The sequence below is a fragment of the Panthera leo genome, chromosome D3 (genome assembly GCF_018350215.1).
Source record: "Panthera leo isolate Ple1 chromosome D3, P.leo_Ple1_pat1.1, whole genome shotgun sequence".
In the NCBI taxonomy this organism is placed as follows: Eukaryota; Metazoa; Chordata; class Mammalia; order Carnivora; family Felidae; genus Panthera; species Panthera leo.
Window position 1 is genome coordinate 80,551,282 of NC_056690.1, and position 12,787 is coordinate 80,564,068.

The following is a 12,787-nucleotide window of genomic DNA, read 5'->3' on the forward strand; positions in this document are numbered from 1 at the left end:
ATCTACAGAGTCATTCTACGTGATATAATTTTTAATTTTTACTCATTGGTAATTAGTGAATTAATTTTGTTAGTGTTAAGAGCCAAGCTAAGAATAAATGCCATTTAAAACTGCTTATAATTGTTAATATGAAAGGCTCCAAATTCCAAATGTGAAACCCAGAATTAATATAGAAGTTTTTACGTGGTTAGTCTGAGAAGTTAGTGATTTTAGAGTAGAGGGAGGAAGGCTGAACAGAAAGAACCAGAGATAATATTTGGGGGTTCAGATGCCTGAAGACAAGGAAGCCTGTGTGACCGGGGGCATGGCCAGGGCAAGTGAGAGGCTGGTGTGTCTTAGAGAGTTAGGAGAGGGCCAGGTCAATAGAAATTGCTAGGCTATCACGGACTTGGGCTTTTGCAGCCCTAGTCATTGAAGGCATTTGAGCCGAGGAATATTATTCCAGGTGCTGTGTTGATAGCAGACTAGTGTGAGGCAAGGACAAGCAGGAAGGCCAGCTCGCAGGCTATGGCAGAAATCCTTGAAAGAGATGAGGGTAATACATCTGGTGTAGATGGAAGTAAGGTTGATACGTGGTTTGAGTTCTGGATATATCTTAAAGATAGGGCGGAGGTGGAGCTTGGATTGGATCTGGGGTGTGTAAGAGAGAAGAGTCCAGGAATACACCACGGGTTTTTACCCGGGATACTTACTGGATGGAATCGCCTTTCCCAAAGATAGGTTAATCTTGGAGAGGTGGGAGAAGACGTTCAGGTGGATATATGGAGTAGACAGCTGGACAAAGGAAATGAGAGTTAGAGGCAAGAAGACTGGGCTGGAGATACACATTTGGGAAGTTACAAGTCTGATGTGATGAGCCCATTCTTTGGATTCCATCCATGCATGTAATCATGTAATCGTCACACTAATATATGCAAACTTGTTAATAGTTCTCTAATGCTAAGTACTTTTCTAAAATAATCATGTTTGTTTGGAATCAGTATCTCATGTGATTCCCCAGTACATTGTACTTTTTCTGTCATGGTTTCTATCAAAGTATGTTGTACTTTCCTGGTTATCTTACTAGACTGTAAGGTTTTTGCGGGCTGGAACCTGATGTCTTGTATGCCCACTACAGTGTATGGAGGTGCTTATGTAGATCATACAAAACTCCATTTAATATGAATTGAAATTTAGTAGGACTGGATTATAAGTGTAACTAAATTTGCATTTTTAAGAATATATATGTTACATAAAAGCTAGAAACCACCACCTTTCCATTTTTACACAAAACTTTGTTGCCGCAAACAAAAAAATAACAAAAAAATTTTCCTTCCTTTTCTTTATTTTCTCCCTGAGGGGGTTACCTTTAGGGAGACAAGGCCTAAGTGATATCAGTGGAAATTAAGTTATAACCATGTAACTTTTTTTTTTTTTTTTTTTTTTTAAAGTAGGCTCTATACTCAACGTGGGGCTTGAACTCACAACCCTGAGATCAAGAGTCATGTGCTCTACCAACTGAGCCAGCCCATCGCCATGTACATTTTCAAAGGACTTAAAGTCATTAATTTGAGAGAAGCTCAAAATAGCTCTACTATGACTATCTTTTTCTGTCCAAAGTTGGGTATTTCTGAAGACATACACAGGGGTAAACATCGGAAAGGTTATAAAAGTGAAAATGTCATGTTTTTCTTTCTAACATTAACTTTGACTCCTAACCATGATCCTTAATTATCATGCCACAGTTTGATGAGTAGGAAGGAACATTCTTCTGATCTTTAAAAATTTGCTTGATTTTAGCAGATTGCACATGGGAATGATTAGTACATTCAAAAGACACAGCTCGTGCAGTCCTCTGACCTCTTACAGAAGAAAATAGCACCAGTAACAGGTATAATAACACTGAAGGCACTATCACCATTATTTACAAAAATAGGGAGCATTAAGGAGCTACCCTGTATACAGCTGGGAAAAAGTATCTGAGGAATAGTTAATGTGTAAATCACAGAAAGCTCTAGGACCTTGTGCCAAGAAAGACCCTTAATAATCAGGTCATCCAGTTTGTGTGTGTGTGTGTGTGTGTGTTCGTTCCCCTCTTTATTAGGAGTTGGATTGGGGGAAAGATGGGATTTAAGACCATTGAGGACACAGTTTGTTAACCAGTGATCTAATCTGATTTTCCCATTTTCTGTCCCCATTTGAGAGATAAAGGCCTAACGAAGTAAAATGACTTCTCTCAAGTCATGGAGCTAGTTAGTGGCAAAGCCAGGTCTAGAATTCAGGATCTGACTTTCAGTTTAATCCTGCCTTAATTCTCATTTTAGACTTCAATGTTAATATTTTCTTTAAAGTAATATCAATGTATTTATCATTAGGCTTTATTTAAAACTATGGGGACTCTATTCTGTATACTAAATTAGGTTTTTTTGGTTTTTGTTTTGTTTTGTTTTTTTCCTTTCTAAATTCATGAGAGACACCAAAAATCAATACCGTGCCATGAATGAAAGCACACACTTTTGGTCTGGGTTGAGTTTTACTTATCTCTTTGACTGTGGAGTCAGAGGCTGTGTATTTTTTTGTAGGTGAAAAACTGGACAAAACCAGCCCAAATATAGGACAAAGCCCTGGGATGTGCTGGTTGGAGTGTCTAGGTTATCGGGCCTGTTCTCATGCTGTTGGGCCAGGTCCTGGCAGAAGCATGACCTTGGCATGCTCTCTCTCAGAGCTGCTTGCTGTGCTGACTTCACCGATTTATCTTATGAAGGCATATGGTACCAGATGGTATTGACGGCCACTCCAGGGACTTCCACATTTTACAGACACCAACTAGAATCCCCCTTTTTGCCTTTTCTTAACTGTAATGATAAAGTTGACAGACATCGCCACCATTTTCAATACAGTTTTTTAAAGTGCTTTCTTTTTTATTAAATGAGATAGCTTATGTGAAATAACTGTTAGCTTTATTTCCTCTTCCTACTCCTCATATACTGTGACAATTATACAAGCTTGAAAGATGAGTAAGTCATGGCTGCTGCCTTCAGGGAGTTGGTAGTCCTATAGCAATTGAGGGTAAGGTGGGGGGAAGGTTGGGATAAAGATACGAAAATAGTGGTGTGGGACCCTCCGCCCTTGGGAAGTGGGACCGGGGGAGGGCTTTGCAGAGAAGTCATCGTTTGAATTGGGTCTTGAAAGATAGGAGCTTACCTGGTAGAGATGACTGGGGTAGAGTGCCACTGGGAGAAGTGCTTCGTAACATACAATTCCCTCTCCCTCTGACCTTCCTCATTTCTTCAGTTTTCTTTCCTTGGTTTCCCCCCTCCTCCTCTCTAACAAAGGTATATTCACTTGCCAGACACATTTGTGAGTTTCTGATGCCTAGTATGGTAGGTGGTAATGGCCCCCGGACTTGTCCACCATGTCCTAATCCCCAGAATTTGCGAGTGTTACCTTATTTGGACAAAGGGTCTTTGCGGCTGTGATTAAGCTAAAGATCTTGTGATGGGATGATTATCCTGGATTATCTAGGAGAGCCCTAAATCCAATCACAGGTTTTCTTACAAGAGTGAGCAGAGGGAGATCTGAGACACATAGAGAAAAAGGTGAAGTTGCAGACAGAGATTGTAGTGATGTGGCTAGAAGCAAAGGGATGCTGACAGCTCCTGAGCTGGAAAAGGCAAGGAACAAATTCTCCCCCAGAACATCTGGAGGGAGCACAGCCCTGCTGACACCTGTTTTCTGGGGGCCACTGTAACATATTATCACATGCTGGGTGATTTAAAATGACAGAAATTTAGGGGTGCGTGGGTGGCTCAGTCGGTTAAGCATCCAGCTTCGGTTCGTGATGTTCTTGATCTTACGGTTTGTGAGTTCGATCCCCGTGTCGGACTCTGTGCTGACAGCTCAGAGCCTGGAGCCTGTTTCATATTCTGTGTCTCCCTCTCTCTGTACCTCTACCCCACTCGCATTCTGTCTTTCTCTCTCAAAAATAATAAAACGTTAAAAAATTTTTTTTAAATCTTTAAAAAAATGACAAATTTATTTTGCAGGTCTAGAGGCTAGAGGTGCTCCCTCTGAAGCCTCTAGGGGAGGATTCTTCCTGGTCTTTCCTGGCTTCTGGTTTTGCTGGCAATCCATGGTGTTCTTTGGCTTTGCAACTGGGTCACTCCAGTCCCTATGTCTGTTGTCACATGCCCATTTTCCCTGTGTGTGCCTGTCCAAATTTTCCTCCTTTGTTTTTTTTAAGATGAGGCTGCAGCATCCCTTATTTTAATTTTTAAGTTTATTTATTTATTTATTTTGAGAGAGAACGAGAGAGAGAATGGAAGAGAGAGAACCCCAAACAGGTTCTTTGCTGTCAGCACAGAACCCAACGCGGAGCTCAATCTCACGAACCATGAGATCATGATCTGAGCTGAGATCAAGAGTCTGATACTTACCTGACTGAGCCACCCAGGCGCCCCCAAATTTTCCTCTTATGAGGACACTGGTCACTGGATTTGAGCTACCTTAATCCAGTATGATCTTATCTTCACTTGACTGCATTTGCAAAGACCCTATTTCCATATAAGGTTGCATTCATAGGTGCTGGGGGTTAAGACTTGAATATATCTTTTTGGGACTGCATTTCAACCCACAACAGGGGTTGTGGATGGCTGCCACAGTGACCTAGAGAATGGAAACAAAGGAACTAACTGAGAGTTTGTTGTTCACTCAGCAAAAGATGACAGCTATTGGATTGGGATATATTTGGGAGATAGAACTGATAAGAATTGAAGATAATGAGGGAGAGAGGGAAATTGAGAATGAATGGCTTTTCTACTTTGACATATATATAGTTGCTAGTCCCAGGTAGTTAGAATGATTTATAGTGATGACCTTGAATACATGTAAGTGATTAAAAATTGTATTGGCATTTCTTAGCATGTCTTACAACTAATTGAATGTTAGGTATGCTATTTTTGATGGTAATTTTTACCCTGAATGTTGGTTACGTGTGTTTATGCTCAGTAAGTTTGCTCTGTTCAGTGTTTTATATCTAATGGGCACATTGTTTGTACATGTGTTGGCATTTTAGCTCACCGTCTCGTTGGTTTGTTTAATTGATGGATGCTAGCTTCATTTAGAGTTTTAAATAGGTACCAAAAATATGTAAAATTGTTGAAAAAATATGTAAGACTGTGATAGTCTGCAGGTTAATCTTCATGGTTTTTAAATCTTCTTCGAGTACTAAGAGCTTCTCCTGAAGACAGTTAAATAAACAATGAGGTTTGTTTAACTTTGAAAGAAGTTTTTTTGACTTAGAGGGAAGTGATCTGCTAACACTGGCACAGTCTACTAATGGACCAATTATTGGTCTGTAGCCAAGCTATTGCCCTACTACAGGCAAAAATCATGGAATGCTTCATGTATCTTTATTAGTTTGAATTTCCAGATACGGTGCGTAGAGACACGATACTTTCGTCGGCTGGGGCATTTGCCTTAAACATTTAAAGGTCAAAATGCCGTGTTGTACCTAGCAATCTGTTTAGAGCTCAGCTAACACTAATTGCTTGATCTTAGGGGGCACTTCATGATTAAGTTTTATCGTAAACTTAATAATATACTCACCACATTGTATGGAGAATGCACGATGGCATACCGAACAAGCGTAGTACTGTAACTATTTAATTATCAAGTTTTGAAAAAGAACTGTAAAACCAAAGAAAATTAGACTTGTTCAGATGAGGGATCAATAGTGTAGTAGGTGTCCTCCCAAACTTCATGTCCATGCAGAACCTCAGAATGTGACTTCAGCATCTTTGCAGATGTAATAAGTTGAGGTCATATTGGATTAAAGTTGGCCCTAAGTCCAAAGACTGGTGCCCTTCCAAGAAGAGATGCACACAGAGACACACAAATAATGTGATAGGAAGACAGAGGCAAAGATTGAGATCATGCTGCCACAAGGCAGGGAGTGTGAAGGATTACCTGTAACCAGCATCGAGGAGAGAGGCATAGGACAGCTTCTCCCTCCAAGCCTTTGGAAGGAATCATCCCCACTGACACCTTGATTTCAGACTTCTGGAGTCTACAGCTGTTTCTGTTGTTTGAAGCTACCCAACTTATGGCAGACCTAGGCATGTGGGTCCATAACTAATACAAATAGTTTAGGATTCCAAGAGTAATTTTCACCAAAAGATGGATCATTGCTACTTTCAGAGCCACTCTACTTGCTTTGCAGGCTGCTGCTCAGAGCCCCTCTTCTGGAGAATTGGCTGCCATTATGTTATCTGCAAGAAGCGTGCCAGCATCACTTACCCTTGCCCCTCTCCCTTGTGACAGGTAGCACAATGATCAGAGCCCTTTTCCCCTTGTAGGTCGTAAGAAGGATGGGAGGCTTAGCAACCTACTAACGCATATTGGTGTTCCCAGTTTTAGAAGTTTGCTTATGCAATATGATAGCAATTTATTTCAGTTCTAGTTAGGGTGAAACTTTGACTTGAATGTAACTGTGTTAGAGACATTTTAGCTACTGCAACAATCAACCATATCAATCTTACTCTTTAACACAGTACAAGTTTCTTTTGTGCTCATGATCAAGTCCATTGCTGATGATTCTGGTCAGGCAGCTCCATTCCAAGTGACTCAGGAACCTGGGCTCCTTCCATCTGGTGGCTCACCACCCCCTTGAGCCTCCTGAGCATTCTGCTGGACCATCTTCAGCTGGTCAGTGGGTGAGGAGCCTGTGCAAGAGGATGTATGGCATAGGCAGACCCGGAAGTGGCTTATATATTTCTGCCCACATTTTCTTGGCCAGACTAGTTGCAAGAATCCAGCAGAATTCCAAGAGAGGCTGACAAATGCAGTTATTATGTGTGCTCTAGGATGATGAAATGGGATTGTTGAAACACCCAACCAGTTTCTACCAAAATAGCATATGTAATTGTGCCACGAATGTATACAAAATAGTGTTTTGGTGCACTCATATTTTAAAAATCATTTTAATATATTTGGTAACCATGAAGCTTTTATCTTATTGTTTTGGATGTGGGATTTAGATTTCCCAGTGTGTGTTCTAAGTCACTCAAACTCCCCCGTGTTTTGGACAATGACATTTTATATCTTGTTGCCTTACTAAAATGAAAACTTCTCTTTGATCATTTAGATTTGACAGGTATGACCTGGAATCATGTTCCATTACAATATAATGTTACTTCTATAAATCACAATGAAAATGAAGAACTGGTTTTAAATTTTCTTTTACGTTTATTACTATTATTATTTTTTAGTAATCTCTATACCGTGGGGTTTGGACTCATAACTCAGCACTCAAGTGCAGCATGCTCTTTCTCGTGACTGAGCCAGCCAGGTGCCCCTTGAATTTCTGATATAAGGTTCCACAGTACCTGGACGCTGATGTTCCTCAAAAGTTTTTGTTCTTGTAGTAACTTTATCTATAGTCTGAAGAATGAGCTAGCAAATACTCTTTTCCTTTCGTCAGCAAGTTTTGGAGACAGATTTTGCTCTCTAGTTTCCAGGAACACTAAAAGCGATCAATGGACATCATTCCTGCTGTGGAATGATGGCTTGTAAACGCCATTATTAACACCTCCCTTCCTTTACTTAAAAAATAACTCCCTTGATATTTCTAGAAAAAAAGTTTGAAATATTTGGCTGAGAATTCCAGGCAAATGTTTTCCTTTGTAATATAAATTAAGAATTATTAGAAGCTAGAAAGTTTGTTTTGAGCCACCTGTTTTTTTCTTCCATCCTGTCTTTCCCCCAAACATATAGCTATAGATTACATAGTTTTATAGGGTTTTAGTTACATACATAGTTTTTGTAATTTGAGCCGTGTATGTTAAGAAGTGGTTTTTCCTTTGGCCCGAACATAGGTGTATATTCATCGATGCAAGAGTTACTTGTTGAGTGCTTAGTCTGTTCCAGATACTGTGCTAGGCTTTGGACCTGCGCTTAGGAAAGAGCCACCGTAGACTGTGTGTTTGGCCTACTCTGGAATTTACAAGCCACGGGAAGGGGTGAGTTGAAGGAAGTGTAAAGCCCAGGAAGACTGGAGTTCTAGGGTTCTAGAACCCTCTGAAGATTAAAGGACTTACTTGTGAATAAGTGACCAAGTCACCAAGGAATTAAATCAGTACCCTAGATCTGAAAGATTTATTAAATATGCTTTCATGATAACAAACAGTATAAAATCCATGACAGTCACTTACAACTATTTTCATTGTGGTTGCCTGGGAATTTCATTATTATTATTATTTTTTAATCCATTGCTGAGTGTTTTGCCGTTCCTCGTAGTCACAGCCAGTTAGTGACTCAGTGCAGAGTAACCTCTCCCTCTGACTTTACCCCTTTGGTAAAAAGTTATCTGGGATTGGGAAAACAATACAGAGTGCTGGATAAAGTCAGAATGCTATTTGCCTGTGTACAAATGTTAACAAATGTTTTCATCAGAAAAATTAGATTTTTTTTTTTCCTCTTTCTTTTGCTTGTGTAGTCTATTTTCTTTTAATCATTCTTTAAAAAGCAGAGACTTCCCATGTCGTATTCAAATATATCTACTGGTATCAGCAATCTGAAACCTATTTCCATATAGAGAGTGGGTGTGGGTTCATTTTTATTAATAGTATGGTTTACTGTGCTTTTGTTTCTTTCATCGTTCTTAGGATGTCTGTAAAGGTCACTCATTCCTTTGGGGGAAAATATTCAGTAGTGGAAGCATACTTATTCTTGCTCATTTTGCTTATTTTGCTGATTTATAGCTGATTTAGAGTTGCTGCCTGGGAAGAACTGGTAAAATCAGGCTCTTTGATTCAGCAATTCGTACAATGAAAATTTGGAAACAGTCCTCAGTAATGAAATGAGGAAACAAAAGATAATTTATAGCATATCTTGCAAGTCTTTAAGATACAACGACTGACAACTTGGGAAAGTGTGTAGTTGGAAGAGGCAGGACATAAGATGGTGTGTATGTTATAAGTATATAAATGATCTGCAAATAAAAAATTGAAAAAATTCACCAAAATTGTTTGCAATACTACGAAGAAAGTAGAATTAGGTTTATTTTGTTGTTTTTTACTACCCTTTCTTCTAAACTTTGGATGATTGGGCTGCATTTGAAATAGTAACAGAAAATAAGTGAGGACTTTGTGGATTTTGTGTGTTACTCTGAGAAGGCTTAAAATAAAGCTCATCAGGTTTCCCATAGTTACCTATAGGTAAATTATAGGAATGGGCCAATTATGGGAGGTTTTGCGATTTTTTTTCTTGAGATCCCTAATAAGTTGGAAGGATGGTCATTATTTGAAATGGGTGAGTTTCAGACATTTCTGAGGCGACGTTTGTACACAATAAGTTTTAAGGTCCATTTTGGAACATCTGAATCTGGACTCAGTGTCTTTGGTGTGAACAACCTTGTAGGGGAAAAGGTAGGTAGCTAACTATTACGTACTGCAGTAGAGAGGAATTAGGAAACTGCTTTCCTCTTGGAATCTTTGTTTTTGTTATAAAACTTAAACGTTACGGACATGTGTTATAAAGTGGAACATCAACCCTAACCCCGCCTCCCAGAGAGAACTGCTGGGGATAAGCGTTTTGAATCACATTGGGTCTGAATGTGATGGTGTGGACATTGCTCTTTGTAACCTTCTCAAGTCATCTCGGCCAAAGTCTGTTCCTACCAGCAAAGGGAACAAACGTGTCGGGTCTTTTTTTTTTTTTTTTTTTAACTAGGAAAGTGGGGTAGTGGTGTGGATTATCCCCAAATCATTCATGCGTGAGTTTAGAATTCTTATTTTAGCATTTACTTATGAACGCATGCACGCCTCTTTGGAACTTCACAACCCTCCTAAGAAAAGCCTCTCACAGGGAAAACTTAGCTGGAGTGACGGAGCTGTCTAGCCTCATCACCCTGATTTCCACACCCACAGCAGTACGCATCACCTCTGACACAAGTCACAATTTTATCGAAAGGAGGGAGTGAGTATGGTTTTTCTTTTGCGAGCTGTTATGGGTATACTAGACCTTAGGCATTCTCAGACTTAATATTTAATCCTCCCAAGGCTTCCAAAGCCTCCTGATAAATAGTAATTTGTAATGATTCTGAGGCCTAAATTTGAATCAAGCGTACCATGAGGCCTGTTGCCCGTTGTTTCTGAGAAGTTCAGCTGTTTCTCCTCACTCGTGGTGTTTCATGCTTGAATGCTTGTTGCCTTATGACATTATCCTTTGTGGAGAAGGATGACAAAAATAAAGCCAGCTGGGAAAGCAGGTGACGAAAATTCTCCCGTCTACCAAAATGATGGTTTTTAGCCAGAAAATAGAAGTTGTAGGTAATTTGAGAATGTTGGATGTGGCTGAGGCTTAACAAACCTGCGGACCTGAACAAGTCTACCATGCACCATAATGGAAAGGACAACAAAAAGTTTGTGAAACCGTTACAGTGATTTTTCTAGCCAAGGAAAAAAATCGCTCATCCAATGAGAAAGAAAACTCAAGAGAATGTTGAAAAGGCTCTCAAGGTATGGTCTGATTCTGCACAGAGAGATGAGACTGCCATTTCAGGGAGGGAACAGATGGCAAAGACACTGACCTGACAGGTGAAGGTTGATTTGATGACATTTCTCAAATGTGTTTTCTTTGCCAAATGTGAAGTTAATAAGGGGAGGCTACACCAGCTAACCACGTATGGCTCCTGGAACGGAGCTGAAGACACACATAAAGCAGGGAAGGGTTATGTACTCTGTGAATTCAAGATTGTAATGAAACCCACCTTTGAAGAAAATACCTTCTCTAAATATACATCCCAAGAAGAGACGTGAGCAGCAGGTATTCTGACAACAAAGGAGTAATTTTGATGATGGAATGGAGGGAACTTTAAAGATGTCTGAGAGATGAATCAAGTTCCTTGTGAGGACAGGAAGTGAGGGAAGAAAGAGGGACGAGCGGGTATAAAGGCAGCACCTGCTCTCTCATTCATTCCTGGTTGCCTTTGTCATCCTTTTCCCAAATTGATGCACTTGCTTCCTTGGTCAAGGTTTATCAAGCAAATGCTGACGATCACCTGGTTGAAAAAACATTGTTAACCTAATGCTGTAACCCAGTGGGTCTCATGGTGGTCCTAGACCCACAGCATCAGCAGAATATCCCACCCCCACCTAGGATTACTGAATCAGAAACTCTGGGTAATGGAGCCCTGCAATCTGTTTTTAGCAAGCCTTCCAGGTGATTTTGGTGCATGCTGAAGTTTGAGGCCCTCCGCTGTAACTTGTCTTCCTTCATTCAGCATTTTCTTGTGGCATTTGAATTTAGTATCGCTTGTTATGTATTACGTAGAATGTATGTTGTAGTAATCATCTTCATTACTTCGACTTTTTGGATTTTTTTAAGTTCATGGTTAATTTTACTATAGTTTTATTTCGATTTTGCTTTGGTGGATTTTTTCAAAAATTATATTGGCTCTGTGTTTACAGCATCTATAAGAATATGAAGAGGTAGCTCACATTTTCCAGGTGCTGTTTTAATTAATATTATAAGGGAAATTGTAAGCTCCAGTGGTATTCAAGAATTTAGAGATTAGAGAAACGTTCAAGGCATGAGATTGCTCAGGGAAAAGAGTCTATGGTAATTTGGGGGCTACAAATAAACCTAATCGAATTGAGTAGCTGTCAGTAAGAAGCAAGATTTATTGGGCAGTTGACTTTATATATTTTGATCTGATACACAAATTAACCCTCCCCAAATCTATTTAGCAGCTGGTTGTCATTTCCATTAGCTAAAAGCAGCTAGTCTTAAATCTGTTTCAAAGCTCCTGCCAGCACGTCTCGCTGAGCCTGTTTAGCCTTTCAGCTGTGGGACCAAATTCCCAGGTGCCAGTTCAGTGCTCAGGTCTCTAGACCTTGTTATGGGCTGTTGAAATCCTTCTGCCAGCTCTTGAAATGACCCTAGGCAAGTAATTTAATTCAGTCTTTCTGTCACTGAAGGTAGTCAAGAAGGATTTAAGGATTTATATGCAATAAGAAACATGCTTTAGAGTTTTGTCAGTCTAAGCTCTAAAGGTAGAGAAGGTCAGGTGAGGGTTGAATGTTTTCACTTATTCCTGACCATTTCCAGTTCTAGGGGCATGGTAAATTCTTCCATTGGTTTTTATGCAGTGATCAGGCTCTCTTAGGTTTTGGTGCCGTATCATCATGAATACTAACGTTCTCTTAAGTTGCGGACGTCGTGATTGCTTTATATACTATTCTTATTCTTGTTTGTTAATATTTCTGATTACAGTAGACCTTTACTATTTGTACAAAGTTCTGTGGATTATTTTAGGGGAAAGTGGGTTATTAAAGTAATGCTATGTTTGGGTAAATAGAACTGACACCGACTTAGTAAAGTTGTATTAGTTATTGGCCCAAAACTTCATGGCTTCAAATACCACACATTTATTCTAGTTTCTCGGAATCGGGAATTCAGGAGCAGCTTAGCTGGGTGGTTGTGGCTCAAGTATCCTGAGGTCCGCCGTCGGGATGATTTGGGGGCAGCAGTTCCGTGGGCTTGCCTGGAGCTGGGGGATCTGCTTCCAATATGGCTCAGTCACGCGGCTGGTGAAAAGGGGCCTCACTTCCTTGCTGGCTGTTGGCCGGAAATTTCAGTGCCTCACCTTGTTGGCCTTTTCGTAGGGTCTCCAGAGTGTCCTTGTGACAGGGCAGCTGGTTTCTCCAGAGGGAGTGATCCTAGAGAGAGAGCAAGGAGGAGATTAGATGCCCTTTACGACCTGGTTTCAGAAGTTGCTTCACTTTTGCCACATTCTCTTTGTTAGAAG

General features: G+C 40.1%; 1 protein-coding gene across 1 annotated transcript in view; it reads left to right on the top strand.

The window, feature by feature from the left end:
- PHLPP1 (PH domain and leucine rich repeat protein phosphatase 1) overlaps positions 1 to 12,787 on the top strand; it is a 212,508-nt gene that overhangs the window by 87,519 nt on the left and 112,202 nt on the right. The window lies entirely within an intron of this gene.